The following is a 16103-nucleotide window of genomic DNA, read 5'->3' as shown; positions in this document are numbered from 1 at the left end:
TATGCTTTTTTGTACGAGCTTGATTTACATCGGCAAAAGTGTATCTCATTCAAACTGAGATGGCCACTGACCACTTGACGACCCCGCCGTGATCGTATAGTGGTTAGTACTCTGTGTTGTGGCCGCAGCAACCCCGTTTCAAATCCGGGTTACGGCAGCTTTTATCCACCTTATCATCATTTCTCTCATTGTGAAGACAAAATCATGATGAATGTTTGAATTGATGACCTTTGATCATTGCTTTCACTTTCTGTGTAACCAGTCTCCTTCTATCTTTAGACATGACACAAACAATCCTCAGGCCATTATGTATGCCAAAAACAAAACTTCAAATGTAGTGCAATAACCACTGCTGTCTGTGAAGGTTCCCAGTTGTCCAAGTCAAGGTATCCAAGAATGTGAATTATAGTGATCTCCGTCTTCAGGAGCTCCTGCGCTAGTCTGTAAGAGGTGAAGAAATTGTCAAACCTGATGTTGCGACCCCTCAGTCCCTCTGTCACATCGAGCACGACCCTCATCCCCTGGTTCTTCTCCGGGCCTCCGCTGATCGGCTTCCCGGTGTAGGCTTGCATCTTCCAAGCGCAACTCAATTTGGCGTCACAGGCCACTGCTGCAGTGAGGCTGCCATAAACCATTATTACAATTCTACGTCCAGCCCATGATGATTTTGCACACGTCCCCAAGAAGTACACTGGGACCTTTGGTCGTGTCTACGAAACAAGCAACGGAAAACAGGACTTCACAGAAAGACAGGGGGATACATGAACAACGACTGAAGAGAAATGCATAGAAATTGCACTGCTTCTAATCCATCAGAGACATGTTTGATCAAACCTGTGAATGAAACCGTGATTGTCTGCATAACTGGTCATAAAGAAATGTGTGGTCACTTGTCAAAAATTGCTAAAAACAACCCCCCTGTCAAGTCCCTGATGGTCTAGTGGTTAGGATTCGGTGCTCTCGCTGCCGCGGCCTGGGTCCGATTCCCGGTCAGGGAATCCTTTAGTCCTGCACCGATATAGAATTATTCAATTTAGTCACCTTTTGGGCAATAATACTTGCTACCGGTGCTCAGGCCTTCACCAATCAAGAGGAAGCTCAAGTAAATGCTTCAGAACGAGTCATCATAATCTAAGGGGAGTGTAAGGGTGATATTTGCTCTGGCTTTTTCAAATCATCTGTCTTCCTTGTCCAGTGTGTATATGTTGTTGTCCACAAAGGAGTGTCGCTTTTCCTTCAACTGTAGGTGAACTGCTGACTCTTGTCCTGAAGAGCTGGCATTCTTGTGTTGAGCGACGATGCTTGTTGGGTTTCCCCCGATGTACAGGTCTGTGCATTCTCACTGCTCTGGACGGCATACACCAGTTTGCTCTTCTTGTGTTTGGGAGTGGTACGCCCAGGATGTCTTCATGGTAATCACTACCTTATGGAATAAAACTGAGAAGTACTGGTGCAAAGACGCGGAGACAACAAGGTAACAGCAGGCATAGGTTCATGGACTCCAATCTGCTCCGATGGACCGGACAAAACAGTTTCTGCTTAGTCTCGAACTGGGGACCTTTCGCGTGTTAGGCGAACATGATAAGCGCTACACTACAGAAACATGTACAACAACTGTCAAGTACTTCTGTCTGCTACTATAGACAGTCTATCCATTTGTATCGATTGCCCGTTGGCACGGTGAAGACCAAGTGCCAGTTTCCGTACTGTAGTGGTTATCACGTTTGCCTCACACGTGAAAGGTCCCCTGTTCGAGACTGGGCGGAAACAGTTATGCTTTTTTGTACAAGCTTGATTTACATCGGCAAAAGTGTATCTCATTCAAACTGAGATGGCCACTGACCACGTGATGACCCCGCCGTGATCGTATAGTGGTTAGTACTCTGTGTTGTGGCCGCAGCAACCCCGTTTAAATCCGGGTTACGGCAGCTTTTATCCACCTCATCATCATTTCTCTCATTGTGAAAACAAAATCGAATTGTTGACATTTGAGTCTGTGTAACCAGTCTCCTTCTACCTTTAGACATGACACAAACAATCCTCAGGCCATTATGTATGCCAAAAACAAAACTTCAAATGTAGTGCAATAACCACTACTGTCTGTGAAGGTTCCCAGTTGTCCAAGTCATATGACTGATCAATCCTGTGATTGAAACTGTGATAGTCTGCATAACTAGTCATAAAGAAATGCTAATACCTCCCCTAACAAGTTCCTGATGGTCTAGTGGTTAGGATTAGGCGCCCTCGGGTTCAATTCCTGGTCTGGGAATTTTTTAGTCCTGCACAGCTATATAATTATATATTTCCAAACTCTACAACTGTCCAATCAATTGGAGTTATAGTGCAAGATCAGATTATTAAATGGGAGGACTTGATGGGCTACATGACAGTAAAGGGATCAGAGATGTTTTTTACCAGTCGCTCCTTTTGTCATGAAACCCATGGTGGCAGAACACGTTTTACGAAGCTCATTCACTAGATCTGCACAGTATGCTTATACTTGGTGGGACTGGATATTCAGGGGATGTGTGGCAGGCAGTGTTTTCATCCTCATCGCCACATCAATTCAATGTTGCTATTTCAAATACCTCATCCTCTCACTACACACCACCACAAACACCGCTCTAGCATTAAGTCCACTTCAACTACCAGCCATGCAAGGGTTGAAAAAGTTTAAGTGATTAAGATAATAATGCATGACCCCTAGAGGACATTATTCTGTGTAGATGCCCCAATGGGTCAAGGGGGGAATCTGTAAGGTGAAAATATAGATGAATTAAGTAAAGAGGTGTGGAGAAGGTCCCTCCAGGACCTGTACGCCTCCTGGACCTTGAAGTGGTCAGGCAAGATTCTGGCCGACCCCTCCCACCCTGGACACAAACTGTTTTTAACCCTCCCCTCTGGCAGGAGGCTGAGTTCCATCAGGACCAAAACCTCATGCCACAAATCAAGTTTCTTCCCCTCTGCAGTGGGCCTTATCAACAAGGCCCGGGTCTTCCACTGACTCATAATAATCGCAATCCTTTGCGACATTGGCCAAAAGGTTAACTACATTACATTACGGTCATTTAGCAGACGCTTTTATCCAAAGCAACTTCCAATAAGTGCGTTCAACAAAGGTAGATAAAAGAACTTCAGGTCATAAGAAATCATAAGTGCATTTCCTTCCAAAAGCAACAGCTAAGAGCATAACTAGAGCTAGAGTAGAAGTGCAATAAGTTAGGTACCAAGATGAATGAGAAAAAAGGACAAATTAGAAAGGACAAATTAGAAAACAGATAAGTGCATCAGAAGAGCTAGGACAGAATAGGTGATGTCCTAAGAGGGCGGATCCGGGTAGTGTTTTTTGAAGAGATGGGTTTTCAGCCTGCGGCAAAAGATGGGCAGCGACTCCGCTGTCCTGACATCAGTCGGGAGATCATTCCACCACTGAGGTGCCAGAACAGTGAAAAGCCGTGACCGTGTCGATCGGGCGCAGGGTCCGCTGAGCGCCGGGGCAGCCAGCCGTCTGGAGGCAGCAGAGCGAAGTGGTCGGCCAGGGGTGTAGGGCTTGACCATAGCCTGGAGGTATGAAGGAGCTGTTCCTTTCACTGCCCTGTAGGCTAGCACCAGGGTCTTAAACTGGATGCGAGCAGCTACAGGGAGCCAGTGTAGAGAACGGAGAAGGCTAGTTGTGTGAGAGAAATTGGGGAGGTTGAACACCAGACGAACAGCAGCTTTCTGGACGAGCTCCAGAGGTCTGATGGCGGGAGCCGAGGCGCCAGCAAGGAGGGAGTTGCAGTAGTCCAGGCGGGAGATGACGAGCCTGGATCAGCACCTGCGCTGCCTTGTCAGTGAGGAAGGGACGAATCCTCCGGATGTTGTACATTACATTACATTACATTACGATCATTTGGCAGACGCTTTTATCCAAAGCGACTTACATTACAGTTACCACCCTTCGCAGAGGGGGGAGCAATTGAAGGTTCGGTGCCTTGCTCAGGGGCACCTCGGCAGGGGCTCGAACCGGCAACCCTCCGGTTCCCAAGCGGAAGCACTACCCACTGAGCCACTGCCTCCCTTGTAGAGGATGAATCTGCAGGAACACGTCACCGAAGCGATGTTTGCCGAGAACGACAGTTAGTCACACCCAGGTTCCTCGCAATCCGAGTAGACGTCACCACGGAGTCATCTATGGTGATGGCCAGGTCTCGGTGCGGGCAGCCCTTCCCCGGGAGAAACACCATCTCAGTATTGTCCAGGTTGAGCTTCAGGTGGTGCTTCGACATCCACCCCGAGATGTCAGCCAAGCATGTAGCAATGCGCGTCTCCACTTGGGTGTCAGAAGGAGGAAATGACAGAATCAGCTGGGTGTCATCAGCATAGCAGTGGTAGGAGAAGTTATTGGAGTGGATAACAGAACCAAGAGATGTTGTGTAGAGGGAGAAAAGAAGAGGGCCCAAAACCGAACCTTGCGGAACCCCAGTGGTGAGCCTACATGGCTTCGAAACAGAACCTCTCAGTGTTACCTGGTAGGAGCGACCTGTCAGGTAGGACGCGAACATGGAGAGTGCAGAGCCCGAGACAGCCATTCCCTCCAGGGTAGAGAGAAGGATCTGGTGGTTCACTGTGTCAAATGCTGCAGACAGGTCCAGGAGAATCAGGACAGAGGAGAGAGAGTTCGCTCTAGCTGTTTGGAGTGACTCGGTCACTGCCAGGAGGGCAGTCTCAGTTGAGTGGCCCACCTTGAAGCCGGACTGGTGGGGGTCCAAGAGGTTGTTCTGGTGGAGGTAGAGGGACAGTTGATTGAAGACAGCACATTCAAGAGTTTTAGATAGGAAGGGTAGAAGGGATACCGGTCTGTAGTTCTTGATGTCTGAAGGGTCAAGAGTTGGTTTCTTTAGAAGGGGAGTGACTCTGGCAGTCTTGAAAGCAGAGGGGAAAGAGCCAGAAGCCAAAGACGTGTTAATGAGGGGGGTCAGGTAGGGAAGAAGATCAGGTGCAGCAGACTGAAGGAGAGGGGAGGGGACAGGGTCAAGGGAGCAGGTGGTGGGGCGGCTAGATGTGACAAGGTGAAGGACCTCCTTTGTGGAGAGGGGAGAAAATTGGGACAGAGAGGGAGGTGGGGAGGGAGAAGATGGAGAGGGTGGTAGAGACAGGACAGAAGAAGTTGCCGACATCGTCAGGGAGGAGGGAGGAGGGGGTGGGGGTTGGAGGAGGGACGAGAAAGTTTCAAAGAGTTTTTTGGGGTTGGAAGCAGAGGTTTGAATTTTCGTGCAGAAGAAGGCAGCTTTAGCAGCAGAGAGAGAGGAGGAGAAAGTGGAAAGCAGTGATTGGAAGGCATAAAGGTCCTCCAGCAGTTTGCCATTCCTCCATTTGCGCTCAGCCGCTCTCAAGCTCCGTCTCTGAGTACGCACTGAGTCCAACAACCAAGCTCCGTCCAACAACCAAGCTCCGTCTCTGAGTACGCACTGAGTTGGGCGTGCATGCCTGGAGATGAGGGGGCAGAGATTGTAAGGAGAGGAGGACAAGGTGGAGAGAAGAAGATCAGTGGCAGTGTCAGGGGATAGAAGAGAAAAAGATTCAGGGGCAGGGAGAGCAGAGAGAACAGAAGAGGAGAGATTGGTGGGGGCGAGAGAGCGTAGATTGGGATGAGAAGATATCATGCGGGTGGGGGGAGGTTGGGTGGGAGGAGAGGAGAGGGAGAGAGTGTAGGACATGAAGTAGTGGTCAGAGAGATATAGAGGAGTGACAGAGAGGTCGGCACTAGAACAGTGCCTGGTGAAGATTAGGTCCAGTTGGTTGCTACCTTGTGGGTAGGAGGAGATAGGGAGAGAGCCTAGTCAAAGGAGGCAAGAAGAGAAACAAGAGGGTGAAGCTTCTCAGTCTGGATGTTGGAGTCACCGAGAAGGATGAGGCCAGAGCCATTGTCAGGGAAATGAGAGACAAGGGGGGCAGACAGGGGCACCTCGGCAGGGACTCGAACCGGCTCTCAACTGGTTCTCAAGCAGAAGCCCTACCGACTGAGCTACTGCCGCCCTAAATTATGTTGCTCTAGCTCTTCCCTTGGCCAAGATATGGGCTTTTCATAAAAATGACCAATTTGGTCCAATGGTCCATTGGTGAAATGTTATTCTGAATGAAGACCACAAAGGACACACAAAATAACTCACTCTCTCAGTAATGCATGATTTACTCTTTATTTATTTTGCAATTCCAATACTATTGGAGGGTCGTCATAAACTGCACAGTTTAGTCCGACTGATTAACAGTTTATTAAAATTCTAATTTCACAATTAGCTTTCAATTCTTTGTTTAAATTTGGCCGAAGTAAATCTAAATATCTGCTGATGCTCATCTCGGACGGGCGCAGACAAAGGGTAACGGGATTGAACACGCGTGGTCATTCCAGGTCCCCCATTCTGAAAAACACACACAAAAAATGCATCAAAACTTTACACAGACCAACAACCCAGCAAGATATATGCAGTACTTCTTTACTCAAAATGCAGTATGTTAGTGTTGGAGAGAGTTCATGTAGTGACCCCGTTGGATTTCACAATAAACTCACTTTATATGATGACTGTAACTTTGACTAGGAGCAAACATACATCACAAAGGCTGTGGTCCTGCTATTCCCTGTCTTTACTTACTGTCCCAGTTTGCTTGCACACAAAGTTTCAGATTGGCGGGGCTGTCTGGCTGTCCACGATGCCATGCAGTAAACTTCCACTGTGATCCATCAAGCCATCCAAACTGGCCACAAGTCTGTAACACAAGCCATTCAGTGTCATATTCCCCCAGTCATCTTTGATCAGGATTTGTCATTTAACTCCCACACACAACACATTCTGTCATAGAATGATGTAGAAAAACCTCTACATTTAACCTCTAGGCTGGATTAATGTCATTCATTATTATCATGCTGCTCTAATAAGTCTCTAGGTCTCTTACTGATATCATTAGTCACGTTTACACTGGTACTTGTTGTCGCTATGCCTTTGTGTATGTCTCTCTCTCCTTTCTCTATCTTTCTGTCTCTGTCTCTCTCTGTCTCTCTAAACCCAACCGGTCAAGGAAGATGGCCGCCCACCTAGGGCCTGGTTCTGCCTGGGTTTCTTCCTGTTAAAGGGGAGATTTTCCATGTGGCTGTTGCTCCAAGTGCTTGCACATGGGGAAATGTTGGGTTTCTTTAAATATTCTGTATGTTAAGTGCCTTGAGATGACGTTTGTTGCGATTTGGGGCTATATAAATAAAGTTAAATTAAATTGAATTTACATTCATCCGTTTTCAGGTTTATGCACCACCCACCTGTCTTATTCCTCCGATCCAAATTTCGGAGTGCCCCTTAGTATGCATCAAGGTCAGGCATAAAACTTCGTTAAACTCATGCTGATTATGTATTGACACCAGCTGACCTCTTTCCCTTTCACAGGCAGCCTGAAAATAAAATATCATCAGTGTCATCCATGGAACTTCATCCTGGAGCTGTGCTCATATTTACTTTGTGAAAGAATGTTCATCAATGTAGTACCTTTGCCACATGAAACGCTGTCGGTTTTGCAGAAAACTTCAGACAGCGTCTGCCCCAAGATCCATACCACCCCTTCTCACAGGAACATTGAAAAAGTGGAGTGTGCTTCATGCAGTTGGCCATGTCATCATCTGTGACAAAAAAAATGCTGTTATGAAAAATTTCATTTTCAGTCATTTCTTTTTAAAGCCTAATACCACATACAATTTCTTGAAGGACCTTACAGGCCCACATCATCAGGAAATTCCCAAAACCCTTAATGTATGACAGAAAAGGACAGATTCAAAGACAGATGCATTTGGAACTTGCAGTGGGATTATACAAAAGTACAATAAAACACGCAAAGCAGTAAACACAAACACAAATGAATTAGGAAATAACATGCGAGATGGAGACGAGGGAGACAGAGACAGAGAGAGAGAATGATACAAGGACAATAAAATGAAATCCTATATTAGAATCTCTCTTCTGGAGCAGCAGTTCATGGAGGTAGTTAGTGGTAGAAGCAGGTAAGCTGATGATGTTGCAGACGGGGCAGCTTGGCAATGCGGATGAGTGCACTTTAAAAAGCTCACAGGTTTAGATGTTGTGGTACTTACAAACTGAATTAGCTGTAGTTCCCTTGAGGCTCAGTGATGCCACCACCAGCAGGAAGATAGTTACCACACGCATGGCTCTCGTCTCTGTAGCTCAAACAGTCCCTTGTTAATTAAAGAATTCAAGTAAGTTAAGAGATCTCTAAGTAATCTTTTGAAAACGAAATCGCTCCTTTAATACAATTTATCTTAGCTTTGTCACATTGCTTAAGGAATCATAACTAGGATCATAATACTTTCCTTGATATTTCTTCTTGATGAGCAATCTTATGGACTACGGTTAACATTGTCCCTCTGGATGACCTCAGTTGGTTTCAGTTTTCCTTGATCGGCTATTGCATACAGAGAAAACCAAAGACAAAGAACTCACCAGAAAAGTCTCAGTTGGTCTTCTCCAAACCGTCTGCACCAGCTGTTTGCCGGAGGAGACTCATCAGCTCATCATTACACAGTTCTTTTGACATGATGGAGGTCCGTCCAATTTTTATGCCGTCCAATAGTCTTTCTTTCCCTTTCGGGTGATTCATTGTAATCTCATATTTATTTGAGATACTGCCCCGGAGGACACGAGGAAACAGGAAAAGGTCATAGGTAACAGAAGTATCAGACGTAACATGACGTAACATAACGTAACAGACGTAACAGACGTAACAGAAGCAACGATCCGACAAAGAACACATGTAACACAGGGGTACATACGTATACACACCAGACAGGGGAGGAGACATATAGACACAGCTGAATCACATTAGGGAAGACAGGTTATCACAATGAATAAAATAATAACTTTGATGCCTCGGGGAACCACCCAATTATTTACAAGGGGAAAAGGATAGCAGATAACTGACCTAAGCCTCAAAGATTCACCATAAATCTTAATTATCAATTAATTCTCTCTCTCTGTCTCTGTCTCCCTCGTCTCCATCTCGCATGTTATTTCCTAATTCATTTGTGTTTGTGTTTACTGCTTTGCGTGTTTTATTGTACTTTTGTATAATCCCACTGCAAGTTCCAAATGCATCTGTCTTTGAATCTGTCCTTTTCTGTCATACATTAAGGGTTTTGGGAATTTCCTGATGATGTGGGCCTGTAAGGTCCTTCAAGAAATTGTATGTGGTATTAGGCTTTAAAAAGAAATGACTGAAAATGAAATTTTTCATAACAGCATTTTTTTTGTCACAGATGATGACATGGCCAACTGCATGAAGCACACTCCACTTTTTCAATGTTCCTGTGAGAAGGGGTGGTATGGATCTTGGGGCAGACGCTGTCTGAAGTTTTCTGCAAAACCGACAGCGTTTCATGTGGCAAAGGTACTACATTGATGAACATTCTTTCACAAAGTAAATATGAGCACAGCTCCAGGATGAAGTTCCATGGATGACACTGATGATATTTTATTTTCAGGCTGCCTGTGAAAGGGAAAGAGGTCAGCTGGTGTCAATACATAATCAGCATGAGTTTAACGAAGTTTTATGCCTGACCTTGATGCATACTAAGGGGCACTCCGAAATTTGGATCGGAGGAATAAGACAGGTGGGTGGTGCATAAACCTGAAAACGGATGAAGGTAAATTCAATTTAATTTAACTTTATTTATATAGCCCCAAATCGCAACAAACGTCATCTCGAGGCACTTAACATACAGAATATTTAAAGAAACCCAACATTTCCCCATGTGCAAGCACTTGGAGCAACAGCGACATGGAAAAACTCCCCTTTAACAGGAAGAAACCCAGGCGGAACCAGGCCCTAGGTGGACGGCCATCTTCCTTGACCGGTTGGGTTTAGAGAGACAGAGAGAGACAGAGACAGAAAGATAGAGAAAGGAGAGAGAGACATACACAAAGGCATAGCGACAACAAGTACCAGTGTAAACGTGACTAATGATATGAGTGAGAGACCTAGAGACTTATTAGAGCAGCATGATAATAATGAATTACATTAATCCAGCCTAGAGGTTAAATGTAGAGGTTTTTCTACATCATTCTATGACAGAATGTGTTGTGTGTGGGAGTTAAATGACAAATCCTATCAAAGATGACTGGGGGAATATGACACTGAATGGCTTGTGTTACAGAGATATGGCCAGTTTGGATGGCTTGATGGATCACAGTAGAAGTTTACTGCATGGTAATAAACTGTAAATCAGTCGGACTAAACTGTGCAGTTTATGACGACCCTCCAATAGTATTGGAATTGCAAAATAAATAAAGAGTAAATCATGCATTACTGAGAGAGTGAGTTATTTTGTGTGTCCTTTGTGGTCTTCATTCAGAATAACATTTCACCAATGGACCATTGGACCAAATTGGTCATTTTTATGAAAAGCCCATATCTTGGCCAAGGGAAGAGCTAGAGCAACATAATTTAGGGCGGCAGTAGCTCAGTCGGTAGGGCTTCTGCTTGAGAACCAGTTGAGAGCTGGTTCGAGTCCCTGCCGAGGTGCCCCTGAGCAAGGCACCGAACCCCCAACTGCTCCCCCCTCTGTAATGGGTGGTAATTTAAGTAATATAAGTCGCTTTGGATAGAAAGCATCTGCTAAATGACTGTAATGTTATTAATTTGAAAAACAAAAAGCGCTTATATCAGCTGAAATACAGTAGCTCAGTTGGGAGAGCGTTAGACTGAAGATCTAAAGGTCCCAGGTTTCTGCAAAATAACTGCTGTCAGTCTTACCATGGACCAAATACTCACACATACTCACTAAACTCCAACCCCCACCCCCAAACTCACCAAATCCCCAGAGAGTGTAACCATGGACTAAATTGGTCATTTCAAACATTCCTAAGCTTCCCGCGATTTTGATATTCGATGGAACTCTTCCCTCTGCTGGACAAAGTGCGAACTGCCACCAAAGTAACCTTTGTCACATCACAATCCAGTACAATCCAGAAAGTGTTTTATCTTAAATGAAATACAAATTAAGGCTTTGTGCAGTGATTCTGTAAATATATGAATTATAAAACACATTGCAGCCTTCCTGTTGAGTCTTGACCACTACTTCTCAGAAAAGGACCACATTGTAGTAAAGAAGGGTTTTACAATGCTTCTCAGTGAGCCACATGGCTCAACTTTGGTACCAATTTCGACAGGAGGATTTGGAGCACAAATGCATTTATTGAAAACTGTGGGGGGTTTTACTTGTATTTTCATTTCAAATGATAAATCATGTGATCCATTCATGGAATCTCATAGTAATGTGTCTTATGTGTGTTTATAGAGAGTAATCAGCATAAAAAAGCTGCCTGATGTAGCCTTTGCCATTTGCTTTTTCAGCAGATGAGACGATACAGAGATGCCTGTTATTTAGGAATGTCCCATCTAGGATTTCCAGTCATCCCACTGCTTTATGTATATTAAACAAAACAATTTGTTTTAGAATCTACCTCAGTCTGCTTGTCTCTACACATGCCAACCTGCAGTTCCCATGAACTCTGGCTGGAGATTCAGGAAAATGTTAGTTAATCACACTCGGGGTCAAAATATTTGAACATGTAAAAGAAAAACCCTGCAGACTCATATGTAGATCTATCAAATCTATCATTCTAGTTCACAAACAGTAGAGATCAGTGGGTGCAAATCTAGCATTTCTTAGTGACACACACATGTTCCCTCACAAGCTAAGCTAGGAGCGAAGCCGCCATCTTAGTAGTGGGCCTCGACCCTGGTGCTCCTCCCTTACACATGTGTCAACAACTTTGCCACTTCCTGCATATCATCTCACACACACACACACACACAAGCTTTGTTTTCCTCGTGTTTGAATCCATTCGTACCTGAACTTCTTGCTATTGTTTTATGTTTTCTGGTTTATCATATTCATAGCAATAACTTTTAGTTATTATTGTGAGTTAATAAATCCTTTCATATTATAACAAGAAGTGTCTGAAATGTTTGACTTTGAATGTTGACTGATTCAGCCTCTGCTCACTCAGTCTCACCCTTCCTGATGATTCCGAGCGTAAAACTTACCTTTAAATTATTACCATTTAATTAAATAATTAGATATTTTTAATTGATAATTAAGATTTATGGTGAATCTTTGAGGCTTAGGTCAGTTATCTGCTATCCTTTTCCCCTTGTAAATAATTGGGTGGTTCCCCAAGGCATCAAAGTTATTATTTCATTCATTGTGATAACCTGTCTTCCCTAATGTGATTCAGCTGTGTCTATATGTCTCCTCCCCTGTCTGGTGTGTATACGTATGTACCCCTGTGTTACATGTGTTCTTTGTCGGATCGTTGCTTCTGTTACGTCTGTTACGTCTGTTACGTTATGTTACGTCATGTTACGTCTGATACTTCTGTTACCTATGACCTTTTCCTGTTTCCTCGTGTCCTCCGGGGCAGTATCTCAAATAAATATGAGATTACAATGAATCACCCGAAAGGGAAAGAAAGACTATTGGACGGCATAAAAATTGGACGGACCTCCATCATGTCAAAAGAACTGTGTAATGATGAGCTGATGAGTCTCTTCCGGCAAACAGCTGGGGAGTGAGTACCGTCTCCCCGATCATCAGGAAAATGTGGCCGGGAACAAGAATCGCTGATGGAACAAGATATGTCAAAGTTCAATTCACGGAGACGGTCCAATCACTCCCATATTCTACAAAATTTGAGACAGCATTTGGAGCAGAGTTCTTTAGAGTACTGCACGATAAACAGGTGAAAGTGTGCAGGCAGTGTATACAGACGGGTCATATCCTCAGGGATTGTCCAGATTTCCTCTGAAGGAAACATGGAGAACACGGGCACTATGCACAAGAGTGCGTGGACAGAGGGACCAGATGCCAGAACTGCAAAAAAGAGAGCAACAGATCCTCCAGGGACAGGAGAAAAGCAATGTGAGGAGCAAGGAGAATCCATGGAAAGTATCTCTGAGAGAGAGGAGACAGAGAAGGATCGAGCTGAGGCAGGATGAGCTTTGCTGAGCTGCTTATACAGGTGCATCTCAATAAATTAGAATATGGTCGTCTTCCCCATGATTGTGTCACTGACTGAACCACTTTTTTCTTCATTTATTCATGGGAAATTAACTAAAATCTATAAACTGACAACTAGTGGACATGTTGCGCAATAGCAGCACTTATATCTCAGTGAGCTCAGATGTGATATGATCCTTACATCAGGCCTCCACAGTCTATACCTGTATAGACAGACAGACAGACAGAAAGATAGATAGATAGATAGATAGATAGATAGATAGATAGATAGATAGATAGATAGATAGATAGATAGATAGATAGATAGATAGATAGATAGATGGATGGATGGATGGATGGATGGATGGATGGATGGATGGATGGATGGATCAAAAGTCATCATCAACAACCCCTGGAAGTATTCTATGGTCATAAAACTGTGAAAGCTGTATTCCTAATCTAATACTGTTCAATGAAAGACAGACAGACAGACAGACAGACAGACAGACAGATATATAGATAGATTAATAAACCGAAGGAAATATGGTGACTGAAGAAATGAAAATGTACAAACAACAAAGCAGCAGAAAAGTTGAAAGATGCATCAGTTTTCGTTTCCGCCACCAGATGACGCTCGTTCTTCTCAGATGACGTCAGCTTCAGTCAAAGTTAAAACTCCCATGAGTGTGTGAGTGAATCGCCGGGTGCGGTGGCGCGCGCCTGTAATCCAAGCTACCGGGAGGCTGAGGCTGGAGGAGCGTTTGAGCTCAGGAGCTCTGAGCTGCAGCGGACTATGCCGATCGGGTGTCCGCACTAAGTTCGGTATCGATATGGTGCTCCTAGGGGAGCCCGGGACCACCAGGTCGACTAAGGAGGGGTGCACCGGCCCAGGTCGGAAACGGAGCAGGTCAAAGCCCCCGTGACGCTCAGTAGTGGGATCGCGCCTGTGAATAGACGCTGTAGTGCAGCCTGAGTGATACAGCGGCACCCAGTCTTTTTACGAGCTACACACAAACCACATGGGTTACTTCATTATTGTTTACAAGAAAGAGTGAACCTTTGATAGCTTTATGCTGAGCTGCTTATACAGGTGCAGCTCAATAAATTAGAATATGGTCGTCTTCCCCATGATTGTGTCGCCGACTGAACCAGACTGAGAGACAATTTAAAGGCTCGGGAAACCTTTGCAGGTGACTTGACTTAATGAGCTGATTAGAGTGTGACGGCGTGAGTCTACAATATTGAACGTTTTACTGAACAAGTTGTTTTTTTATGAGCTATAAGCTATAATCCTTAAGGTTAAAACAAATAAAGGCTTGAAATATTTCACTTTGTGTGTGATGAATCTAAAATATATGAGAGTTTCACTTTTTGAATTAAATTTCGGAAATAAATTAACTTTTCCACTACATTCCAATTCATTGAACTGCACCTGTATGTGCTGGCTGCTCGTCATACAGCGCCCCTACTGGAACACAGCAGGTGTAACATCAAAGATGAGCTGAGTTCTGCAAAATACAAACTTCAGTATTCAATCACAGACAATGATGTGCAAAAAGTTATCACAGCACCAAAACACTGTTCAACAATGAAGTTAAATCATTGCTGCATTTTCAATAACAACAGTCATCATCAACAACCCCTGGAAGTATTCTATGGTCATAAAACTGTGAATGCTGTGTTCCTAATCTAATACTGTTCAATGAAAAGAGTCAGAGGAGTGTGTTTCTCCGAGCTGTCTGTGTGAAACTAGTTCGCACTTTTTTCTTCATTTATTCATGGGAAATTGACTAAAATCTATAAACTGACAACTAGTGGACATGTTGCGCAATAGCAGCGCTTATATCTCAGTGAGCTCAGATGTGATATGATCCTTACATCAGGCCTCCACAGTCTATACCTGTATAGACAGACAGACCGACAGACAGACAGACAGACAGATAGATAGATAGATAGATAGATAGATAGATAGATAGATAGATAGATAGATAGATAGATAGATAGATAGATAGATAGATAGATAGATAGATAGATAGATAGATAGATAGATAGATAGATAGATGGATGGATGGATGGATGGATGGATGGATAGATCAATAAACCGAAGGAAATATGGTGACTGAAGAAATGAAAATGTACAAACAACAAAGCAGCAGAAAAGTTAAAAGATGCATCAGTTGTCATTTCCGCCACCAGCTGACGCTCGTTCTTCTCAGATGACGTCAGTTTCAGTCAAAGTTAAAACTCCTTTGAGTGTGTGAGTGAATCGCCGGGTGCGGTGGCGCGCGCCTGTAATCCAAGCTACCGGGAGGTTGAGGCTGGAGGAGCGTTTGAGCTCAGGAGCTCTGAATTGCAGCGGACTATGCCGATAGGGTGTCCGCACTAAATTGGGTATCGATATGGTGCTCGTAGGGGAGCCCGGGACCACCAGGTCGACTAAGGAGGGGTGCACCGGCCCAGGTCGGAAACGGAGCAGGTCAAATCCCCCGTGCCGTTCAGTAGTGGGATCGCGCCTGTGAATAGACGCTGTAGTGCAGCCTGAGTGATACAGCGGGACCCAGTCTTTTTACGAGCTACACACAAACCACATGGGTTACTTCATTACTGTTTACAAGAAAAAGTAAACATTTGATAGCTTTATGCTGAGCTGCTTATACAGATGCAGCTCAATAAATTAGAATATGGTCGTCTTCCCCATGATTGTGTCGCCGACTGAACCAGACTGAGAGATAATTTAAAGGCTCAGGAAACCCTTGCAGGTGATTTGAGTTAAGAAGCTGTTGAGCTCAAAGCCTTAATCATTATAATTAAAACAAATAAAGTCTTGAAATATTTCACTTTGTGTGTGATGAATCTATATTATATGAGAGTTTCAATTTTTGAATTAAATGTCGTAAATAAATTACATTTTCTACGATATTCTTATTAAATGAGCTGCACCTGTATGTGCTGGCTGCTCGTCCTACAGCGCCCCTACTGGAACACATTAGGTATGACACCAAAGATGAGCTGTGTATTCCGTCGGTTTACATTTGCTTTTGCAATTTGCACAGCTTCTAACATATAC

This window comes from Genypterus blacodes, unplaced genomic scaffold, assembly GCF_046128005.1.
Source record: "Genypterus blacodes isolate CSIRO-AG114 ecotype Tasmania unplaced genomic scaffold, CSIRO-AGI_Gbla_v1 ptg000013l_1, whole genome shotgun sequence".
Taxonomy (NCBI): domain Eukaryota; kingdom Metazoa; phylum Chordata; class Actinopteri; order Ophidiiformes; family Ophidiidae; genus Genypterus; species Genypterus blacodes.
This window is presented reverse-complemented; position numbering follows the sequence as displayed.